Source organism: Procambarus clarkii, chromosome 54 (assembly GCF_040958095.1).
Source record: "Procambarus clarkii isolate CNS0578487 chromosome 54, FALCON_Pclarkii_2.0, whole genome shotgun sequence".
In the NCBI taxonomy this organism is placed as follows: domain Eukaryota; kingdom Metazoa; phylum Arthropoda; class Malacostraca; order Decapoda; family Cambaridae; genus Procambarus; species Procambarus clarkii.
In genome coordinates, this window is record NC_091203.1 from 32115947 (window position 1) to 32116831 (window position 885).

Here is an 885-nt window from a genome sequence, read left to right on the forward strand (position 1 = left end):
TATATATATATATATATATATATATATATATATATATATATATATATATATATATATATATATATATATATATATAAACTAGTAGTTCTCCAAAAAGTAAAAAAAATTTCATTCAATTCCTGAAATTAATGAGACTAACTTTTAAACCACCTCCCACACAATGGATATGGGAGGATGTCCCACCATCTACAGGATGGGTATGGGGTCCACCACCACCCACAAGATGGGCATGGCGTCCACCACAATCCACAAGATGGGTATGGGGTCCATCACCATCGACAGGATGGGTATGGGGTCCATCACTTTCCACAGGATGGGTATATACCTGAATGGGGTTCTGAGAACTCTTGACGGGAGACATCTCCTGTCACGCAGGGTACAGTCGCACCTCCACAGATCTCCTGTATTATCTATTGATACTGGTAATGGCTCAAAAGGGCCACCACTTACGGGCTATTCATGCCCGTGCCACCTTTTGGGGGGCTTAATCTTCATCAATCAATCAATGGGAACTCTTCTACAGCCGAAGCCTACCATTATCATCACCACTACTACCACGATCATCACTAAAGTCACCAGTATCAATCATTTACATTCGTTTTACATTCCGTAGTATTCTTTGGCTTCCCAAGACACTATAGCACCACTGTCTATTGTGCTGCAGTTGCCATACGAAGTAGCTGGTAACTTACCGCCCTGTGACCTGCTATAATAACTTATCGACTGGTGACGTCAGAAACTTACCACCCCCTGACATGGCAATAATTTACCACATTGTAACTTGTCATGATAACGTAACGAGTTATAACTTGCCACCGTGTGATTTGTCATAATAACGTTCCACCTTTGGACTATTTGCCATAATAACTTACCACCTTGGGACTT